Source organism: Cebus imitator, unplaced genomic scaffold, assembly GCF_001604975.1.
Source record: "Cebus imitator isolate Cc_AM_T3 unplaced genomic scaffold, Cebus_imitator-1.0 Scaffold485, whole genome shotgun sequence".
Lineage (NCBI taxonomy): Eukaryota > Metazoa > Chordata > Mammalia > Primates > Cebidae > Cebus > Cebus imitator.
In genome coordinates, this window is record NW_016107800.1 from 1,205,516 (window position 1) to 1,215,072 (window position 9,557).

A 9,557-nucleotide genomic window follows, 5' to 3' on the forward strand; every position below is an offset into this window, starting at 1 on the left:
ACTAAAGGGGAGATTTTCTTTTCTTTCTTTTTTTTTTCTTGAGACAGAGTCTTACTCTGTCACCCAGGCTGGAGTGCAGTGGCTCGATCTCGGCTCACTGCAACCTCCACCTCCCAGGTTCAAGTGATTCTCCTGCCTCAGCCTCCCAAGTAGCTGGGACTACAGGTGTGTACACCATGCCTGGTTAATTTTTTTTTTTTTATTAAGAAGGGGATTTCACTGTGTCAGCCAGGATAGTCTGGATCTCCTGACCTCATGATCCACCCACTTCCGCCTCCTAAAGTGCAGAGATTACAGGTGTGAGCCACTGCGCCCGGCAAAAGGGAGATTTTCTATTTGAAGAGCAAGGAAAGACCCAGAAATATCAGGTCCCCTTCCTCCCTGAGTGGGACGGTTGGGGAGGTTGGGCGCATCCTAAAACGTAGGCTGGGTCTGTTACCTACCACAGCTCCACACTGCTCCCAGAGCAGTCCAGTGCCTTTGGCCTGGCACTCAAGGTGCCCTCACAAGAAGCAGTCTAGCCCCGTGGTTAAGAGCATGGGCTCTGCCGGGCGCGGTGGCTCAAGCCTGTAATCCCAGCACTTTGGGAGGCCGAGGCGGGTGGATCACGAGGTCAAGAGATCGAGACCATCCTGGTCAACACGGTGAAACCCCGTCTCTACTAATATAAAAAAAAAAAATTAGCTGGGCATGGTGGCGCGTGCCTGTAATCCCAGCTACTCAGGAGGCTGAGGCAGGAGAATTGCCTGAACCCAGGAGGCGGAGGTTGCGGTGAGCCAAGATCGCGCCATTGCGCTCCAGCCTGGGTAACAAGAGCGAAACTCCGTCTCAAAAAAAAAAAAAAAAAAAAAAGCATGGGCTCCGGACTGCAACCCCTGCTCCCCACGGTTCAGTTATGTGACCACGTGGGCATCTTTAGCCTCTGGTGCCACCATCCCCTCTGTAAGCTGTGTAAAGAGAGCACCTGCCTCATAGGTTGTGAGTGGTAAATGAGTCAGGATGCATCAAGCACTTAGTTCTGTGCTTGCTGTTGCTGATACTATTAACTAGAGCAGACCCTAATTTTTTGCTCCTGTCATCAGGTCCAACCCTCCAGGCTGGGTTCCCGGCTTCTCCCAGATCTGCCATGCACAGCGCTGCCCCGAGGCCATTCTGCAGGCTGTTCCTTCAGCCTGGACCACTCCTTCCCACCACCCCTTCTCTCCAGATCCCGACAAACAGCACTGCTCCTGATGGCCCCCTTGTCCCTCTCCAGGTGGAGCCACTTCAGGCTCTTAGTGCTACTCCACGTGGGCACTGATGGGTCATAAAGAGATAAAGACACCACACCTGTCCTTAGAAAACGCCATCCTGGGCCCAGCGCGCTGGCTCGCGCCTTTAATCCCGGCACTCTGGGAGGCTGAGGTGGGTGCGTGCCTTGAAACCAGCCTGAGTGATTCCAGTGGGACTTCTCTTAGACAGAGGTACTTCCTTCTGCAGCTCATTATCCACGGTATGTATGTCTGTCACTCTGCTCTGACAACCTAGGATTCTGTTTTCTTCTTATTTTTGAGACAGGGTCTTGCTCCATCGTCCAGGCTGGAGTGCAGTGGCGTGTTCACAGCTCACTGCAGCCTCAGCCTCCCGGGTTCAAACAGTTCCCTGCCTCAGTCTCCCAAATAGCTGAGATTATTAACGTGCACCACCACACCATCATTTTTATATTTTTTGTAGAGACAAGATTTCACCCTGTTGCCCAGGCTGGTCGGGAACTCCTGAGCTCAAGTGATCTTCCTGCCTCAGCCTCCCAAAGTGCTGGGATTACAGGCTTGAGCCACCGCGCCCGGCCTAGAATTACATTTTCTAAAGACAGGTGCGGTGTTCTTTTGTCATGAACCACCAGTGCCACCACGGAGTAGCACTAAATTCTCAATAAATACTTGTGGAAAGAAAGCACGAAATCAGGACAGGAAAGAAGAAGAGTTTGAAAGAAGGAAGGAGAAGGAAGATGAAGGCAAAGGACAGAAGGAGACGAAAAGTGAACTAGATAAAGCCAAAGGCCAGCTCCATGTATCTTCTTATAACTTCAGGGAAAGGTGAACTAGATAAAACTCAGCCCAGCTCCTCCTTACAACTTCAGGGAAAAGAACATGAAGACTGGGGACTTCTGGCTCTTCCTTGAGCCATGGCATTGAAACAGACTTTGAAAACCTCAGTGTTGCCAGGCACAGTGGCTCACCTGTAATCCCAGCACTTTGGAAGACGGAGGTGGGTGGATCATTTGAGGTCAGGAGTTCGAGACCAGCCTCGCTAATGTGGTGAAACCCCATCTCTACTAAAAATACAAAAATTAGCTGGGCATGGTGGCGGGCACCTGTAATCCCAGCTACTTGGGAGACTGAAGCAGGAGAATCGCTTGAACCCAGGAGGTGGAGGTTGCAGTGAGCCCAGATGGCACCACTGCACTCCAGCCTGGGCAACAGAGTGAGGCGCCATCTCAAAATTAAAAAAAAAGAAAACCTCAGAGTAGCTCTGGATATTCAGCCACTCTGAAGCTCAATTTCCTCATCAGTAACAGAGATAATAATGGTACTTATCTAATTGGGTTGTTATGAGGATCAAATGAGAAAATAACTGGAAAATCCTTGGCACCTGGTGCTGTGTATTTCGATGGTGATGGTTGGGTGATTCTGAGAATTCCAGATGTGCAGTAAATGACCGCACACTGCTACCGGATGGAGGGGCTCCCCAGGCTTGAAGAGATGCCTGTTGTCCTGGAGCCCAGCCTGGCAGTCACTTGGAGGTCACAGTGCTGTCGCCAGGCTTCCCCCAACCCCCACAAGATACACAACGAAGACTCCTGATTGCCTGATTAAAGGAAGCAGATACACAATTAATTTCAATTTTAGACCTAAAGCCCCCTCCCACTTTTCAAAAAGCATTGCACACCCTATTTCAATTTACACACTGAGCCAACATGGAATTTTCCAGCGTGTTCTGTGGCCTTTGAAGTGACCGGACCAGACTATTGATTTATTTCCAACTAACCTCTTTCTTTGAACCCAGAAGGGTCAAGGTTAATTATATAATAAAACACACTGTGCCCAGCTGCCCCTCTAAGGGCGCAGGGAGCCCCCTGACCTTTCCGTGCCGGTGAGCGGTGGGTGGGTCGTGTTTCTGAACCCTTTCCCGCATTGATTTCCTTCATCAGGACCCATTAAGAAGGAGAAGAAAAAAAGAAACAACCCAGCCCCTCATTTCCTCCCTGAGAGATTAATTTTAATTTGCTGGAAACCAGCAAAGGTGATCTAAGCCATGCTTCCAGGCTGCCTCCTTGGATTGGAAAATCTTTGGGGAGCATCTACTCTGGAGCCGCTGGGAAATGGGGTAAGGGTGGGAGAGGGCGACAAAGGGGTACAGACTCCTGGGTCTGCATCTCCCACAAAGGGGACGTCCCCAGAGTCCATGTCCAGGTCCCCACTAAGTCCTCCTTGCCTGCTGAGGTGACAGTTAACCACCCAGCCCAGACTTCTCAGGTGAGTTCTCTCCCAGTCAGTCTTCAGCAGCACCCCCCCATGGGTGCCAGCACAATCCCTGCTTTCCCTGCTGATGAAACAGGCTCTGAGTGGCACCAAAACTGGTTCCAGATGTCCCGGGGAGGAGGTGGAAGTCCCACGGCTTTTTTCTGCTTTTTAAGATCGTGGGTTTTCTTCTCCCACAGCCTCCGACCCTAGGGAAACAACATCACAAATACTTTCTTTCCATTGTTTAAAAAAAAAAAAAAAAAGAAAAATGGTTGGATGCAGTGGCTCACACCTGTGCTCCCAGCACTTTGGGAGGCTGAGGTGGAAGGATCACTTGAGCCCAGAAGTTTGAGACCAGCCTGGGCAACATAGTGAGAACTTCTTTCTTTCTATCTTTTTTGACACACAGTCTCACTCTATCACCTGGGCTAGAATACAGTAGTGCGATCGTGGCTCACTGCAGCCTGGCCCTCCCTGGGCTCAGGTGATCTCCCACCTCAGCCTCCTGAGTAGCTGGAGCTACAGGGACACAGCATCACGTCTGGTGAATTTTACTTTTTTCTTTTTGTAGAGGCAAGTTTTCGCCATGTAGGCTAGTCTCGAACTCCTGGGGTCAGCGATCTGTCCACCTTGGGCTCCTGTGTGGGATTACAGGCTGGGATTACAGGCGAGCCATTCCTATCTGATTTCTTTGTTTCTTTTCTTTTTTTTTTTTTTTTTGAGATGGAGTCTTGCTCTTTCGCCCAGGCTGGGGTGCAGTGGCACAATCTCAGCTTACTGTAGCCTCCATCTCCTGTGCTCCAGTGATTCGCATGCCTAAGCCTCCTGAGTAACTGGGATTACAGGTACGTGTCACCATGCTCAGCTAATTTTTTATATTTTTTGTAGAGGTGGGGTTTCACCAGGTTACCCAAGCTGGGTCTTGGACTTCTGGCCTCAAGAAATCTTCCAGCCTCGCTCAGCCTTCCAAAGCCCTGGGGTTATGGAAGCCCACCACTAACCATAGCTAATTTTTGTATTTTTAGAAGAGACACTGTTTCACCATGTTGGCCTCAGGCTGAGTGCCATGGCTCACACCTGTAATCCCAGCACTTTGGGAGGCCAAGGCAAGTGGATTATTTGAGGTCAGGAGTTTGAAACCAGCCTGGCCAACGTGGTGAAACCCCGTCTCTACTAAAATACAAAAATTAGCCAGGCATGGTGGCACATGCCTGTGATCCCAGCTACTTGGGAGGCTGAAACAGGAGAATCACTTGAACCCAGGCTGGCAGAGCTTGCAGTGAGCCGAGTGCACTCCAGCCTGGGCGACAGAATGAGAGTCTGTCTCAAAAAGGAGAAAATTCAATACTAGGACCTCATATATAACCTATTATCATTTGTTCCCAGATGTCCCAACAATGTCCTCCTCAGGCGTGTTTCCCTGATCCAAGATCCAGCCATGACTCACACACCTTGGCTGTCACTTCTCTTTGCTCCCCCTATTCAGAGCAGCCCCAGCTGCTCTTGGTTCCCCATGGTGCTGACACTTCTGAAAGGGACAAGGCCAGTTGTCCTGCAGAGTGACTCATGCTGTGGATTTGTCTCATGTTTCCTCCTGACTACTTAGTCAGAGATGTTTGGTGTCAACAGCTCAGAGGCCACGCTGCATCCCTTTCAGTGCATTACATCTGGGGGTCCCTGATGCTGGCCTGCTGTGATTTAGGCGAGGGACCTGGATTTTCAGCTGGAAGGCGGGTGCATGTTCTCACCTCCTGGAGGCACCCCCCCCATGGAGGGAAGAAGGGAAGGAGTTGGACAGCTCCTCGGTGCCATAAGTGTTAGCCACAGGAGGGGCACAGACGACAACCAAAAAGCTCAGAAGGAAGTCTGTCCATCACAGCCTGGGACGTACTCTCTCAGTGTCTCTCCTTGGAACATTTCTCAGTGTGATGGGGACCCAGTCTCCTCCATGAGGCTCCCTCCTCTCTCCTTCTGCAGCCCTTTGCCTCAGTTCACTTGCCTGCTTGTTGCAATGTGTTATCACCGTGGGGCTCTTACTGCCCCTGTATATCCAGGCCCGGCAGAGAAGCTTCTCCATAAATATTTGTCAAATAAATCGTAACCCAAATGAAACCACTATGCCTTGTGGTCAGTTTTACATTTATTTTATTTGTAGATGGAGTCTCACTCTGTTGCCCAGGCTAGAGTGTAGTGGCTCACTGCAACCTCTGACTCCCTAGTTCAAGTGCTTCTCCTGCCTCAGCCTCCCAAGTAGCTGGGATTAAAGGCATGTGCCACCACCCCCAGCTAATTTTTGTATTTTTAGTAGAGATGGGGTTTTATCATGTTGGCCAGGATGGTCTTGATCTCCTGACCTTGTGATCTGCCCACCTCAGCTTCCCAAAGTGTTGGGATTACAGGTGTGAGCCACCGCGTGCCTGGCCTTTTTTTTTTTTTTTTTTTTTTTTTTTTTTTTTTGGGTTTTTTTTTTTTTTTTTTTTTTTTTTTTTTTTTTTTTTTTTTTTGAGAAGGAGTTTCTCTGTTGTTGCCCAGGCTGGAATGCAATGGTACAATCTCGGCTCACCACAGCCTCCGCTTCCTGGGTTCAAGCAATTCTCCTGCCTCAGCCTCCTGAGTAGGTGGGATTACAGGCACCCACCACCAGGCCTAGCAAACTTTTTGCATTTTTAGTAGAGACGGGGTCTCTCCATGTTGGTCAAGCTGGTGTCAAATTCCCGACTTCAGATGATCCACCTGGCTCAGCCTCCCAAAATGCTAAGATTACAGGTGTGAGCCACTGCGCCCAGCAACTTCTGAGTATTTCCAGGCCAGTAAGGATGAGAAGCAATGGGAATACCATAGGCCATTTGTGGAAATGCAAATAAGTACATACTTTGGGGAAAAACTATTATGCAGATATCTACCTGCCCTAAAACCCAGCCATTCCACTCCACACTTTTAAGGAAATAAAATCTTGCACAGGTTCAAGGAGTTCCAATGGCCAAAATATGGCAAAACCCCAAAACCTACATGAAGGGAGAATGGATCTATATGCTGTGCTCTGTGTTCAAACATATACCTAACAGAGGTGAGTAGGCCGATTATCCAGTCGTTAGCCACATGTGCCACGTGCACTGATCAAGTGCTTGAAACGCAGCTAGTCCTAACTGAAATGTGCTAAATGCGAAACATACACAGGATTCAGAAGACCGAGAAAACAGTGTAGAACCCTTTTTTTTTTTTTTTTTTTTTTTTAATTGGGTGGACTGGGCACAATCTAGCCACACTGCAAACTCCATCCCCCAGGTTCAAGCAATTCTCTTGCCTCCGCCTCCCGAGCAGCTGGGATTACAGGCACCTGCCAACATGCTTTGTATTTTTAGTACAGACAGGGTTTCGCCATGTTGGCCAGGCCGGTCTCAAACTCCTGACTCAGGTTTTGGCCTCCCAATGTGCTGGGACCACAAGTGTGAGCCCCCGCCCACCCAGAGCAACCTTTCCTATCAATCCTATTGAAATAATACCGATAAACGCTCGCACTTAGGCAAAGTTTACACGCCTGAAAAACGAAGCATGACTACAGGAACGATGCTTCACTCCTAAGTATCGGGTAATGAGATCCAATTGCAAGATCTAAGAACCTCAGTCAAGAAGTAAAGCCGCCGAAGCGGGTGGATCACGAGGTCAAGAGATCGAGACCATCCCGGTCAACACGGCGAAACCCCGTCTCTACAGCCGGGCGTGGCGGCGCGTGCCTGAGGTCGCCGGTACCCGGGAAGTCGAGGCGGGAGAATCGCCTGAACCCCGGCGAGGGCGGTCGCGGGGACCCGAGATCGCCTCTCCAGCCCGGGTGACAAAATCGAAACCCGCCCCCCACCGAGTCTGCCTTTGAACCGCGCCGGCGCAGCCTTGCCGGAACAAGGCCTCAAAAAATTGGTCTGAGACTCAGAGTCGTTCCTCTCCACGGAAATCTTTAGTAAAAGGCGAAAGATTTGTGCGATCTGAAGAGAAACCAGAGCATGCGCATCGCCGCCGCGGCCCGCGCCTCGGGTGACGGAAGCTCCCGGTACGTGGATGGTGACTAGTGACCACCGAGGCTCTGCACCTAGGAAAATTTTTCGGATCACCTTGTGAGCCAAAGCCTAATTTTAACAAAAGTGCGTAGACTAAAAATGTTTCATTTTGCTGTTTTAAATTGGTACTGCGAGCAGGGCATGATGGGTATGCAAATGAAGGGATCCATCTCCGGGGGATGTCACCGAGTGCCTCTTGTCACCGTTCGGGGCGGGGCGGGGCGAGGCGAGGACGGGCTGGCTGGGAAGAACGCTTTCCTGGTCGCAGACTCGGCTTTTACACGTTGTGTGTACTTCTGAGCCTCGGTCTGATTTCTTTTTTTTTTTTTTTTTTAGACGGAGTTTCGCTCTTGTTGCCCAGGCTGGAGTGCAATGGCGCGATCTCGGCTCACCGCAACCTCCGCCTCCTGGGTTCAGGCAATTCTCCTGCCTCAGCCTCCTGAGTAGCTGGGATTACAGGCACGCACCACCATGCCCAGCTGATTTTTTGTATTTGTAGTAGAGACGGGGTTTCACCATGTTGACCAGGATGGTCTCGATCTCTTGACCTCGTGATCCACCCGCCTCGGCCTCCCAAAGTGCTGGGATGACAGGCGTGAGCCACCGCGCCCGGCTGATTTCAACACCGCTGTGACATTGAAAGGGAAAGAACAATGCGCAAGTGGACGATTGACACAGAATATCCCAGCGTGGCTCCTCCCTCCCGCGCGGACCGAGAGGTGTGGCCGGGGAAGGCACGCGGGGATGTAAGCGTTCGGCAGCTTTCCTTTCTTTCAGACCGCGTGGCGGGCACGGGGGCGTTTGCGGCTACGTTGAACCGTGCCCTCCGGGACGTGCTGACTTGTGTACGCCGTTTGAGAATTCCTGGCGATGTCTTGTTTGAAACTGCAGCTTGAGCTCCCCGTTTCAGGTCCCCCCACCGGACGCTGCTATTGGCCATTCCAGTTTCAGACCTCGCGTCTCCTCATCCTGAGCTTTAAAAACGTGCTGTCCAGCGTGGTGCGCTGACTCAACACCTGTTGATCGCCTGAGGCCCGGAGTTCGAGACCTGCTGTCTCTACAAAAAAAATAATAAGTTAAAAAAATAGTGCTGTCCTCTCCTCGCAGCTACGTTGTTGGCTCTGACCAGCCGACAGGGAACTCCTTCCTAAGGAATGTGCTCACTGGACAATCCGTGAAAGGAGGGCGGTGCGGGCTGGTTTAGAGTTCCTGGCCACTCTCGGCCTCCCAAAGAATTCGGATTACAGGCCTGAGCCACCATGCCCAGACAGCTCTATGATTTTTCCAGCCACTGGTGTAAACATTCCGTTCCCCAATTTTCACACCTTATGTGAATCAAAACCTTTTCACTTTGCTGCTTCTTTGCCAGCAAGTCAATCATATTTGACATGCATGTAATTTAAATTTGTCTAATACATTTAAAAAACAGATTTATTGGATATAATTTGAAAGCTATGAAATCCACCCATTTATAAAATTCGATGGTTTTTAGTATATTCACTGTTGTATAATCATTCCCACAATATAATTTAAAATTTTTTTGTTTGTTTTGGGTCTCTCGTTTTTTCTTTTTTTGAGACGGAGTCTTGCTCTGCTCCCCAGGCTGAAGTGCAGTGGCGCCATCTCGGCTCACTGCAACCTCCACCTCCAGGGTTCGAGATTCTCCCACCTTAGCCTCCTGAGTAGCTGGTACTACAGGCGCCTGCCACCATGCCCAGATAATGTTTTGTATTTTTAGTAGATACAGGGGTTCACCATGTTGACCAGGCTGGTTTTGAACTCCTGGCCATAAGTGATCTCTCTGCCTTGGCCTTCCAAAGTGCTGGGATTATAGGTGTGAGCCACTGCGCCCAGCCAGAATGTTTTTGTCACTCCAAAAAACAAAACAGTACCCATTAGAAGTTACTTCCCGGCCGGGCGCGGTGGCTCACGCCTGTAATCCCAGCACTTTGGGAGGCCGAGGCGGGTGGATCACGAGGTCAAGAGATCGAGACCATCCTGG

The 9,557-nt window shown here is 50.4% G+C and overlaps 1 non-coding gene across 1 annotated transcript; it reads right to left on the minus strand.

The window, feature by feature from the left end:
* Positions 1–7,387: 7,387 nt before the first annotated feature.
* Positions 7,388–7,503, minus strand: LOC119468741. The gene has a single exon (XR_005197502.1). It is a non-coding gene; the product is annotated as a U5 spliceosomal RNA (small nuclear RNA).
* Positions 7,504–9,557: the final 2,054 nt, after the last annotated feature.